We start from the raw sequence: 219 nt of genomic DNA, 5'->3' as shown, positions 1-219 counted from the left end.
TCAAACAGCACAGAAACCATGGCAACAATATTAGGATTGATCCAGGAAACACTTTGATCTGGCTGGAATGGAGAATGTCAGGCTTCAGAGAATACAAGCCAGCATGAATCCACAGGAAATGGGTCAAGGGAATTATTCAGCAATGGTGGATTTGATAGAAGCGAGTCTGTGATCAAACGACAACCATTTACATGGCGATGACAGTGTGTGTGTGTGTGT

This window comes from Morone saxatilis, unplaced genomic scaffold, assembly GCF_004916995.1.
Source record: "Morone saxatilis isolate NCDOM2014 unplaced genomic scaffold, NCSU_SB_2.0 Contig8, whole genome shotgun sequence".
Lineage (NCBI taxonomy): Eukaryota > Metazoa > Chordata > Actinopteri > Moronidae > Morone > Morone saxatilis.
This window is presented reverse-complemented; position numbering follows the sequence as displayed.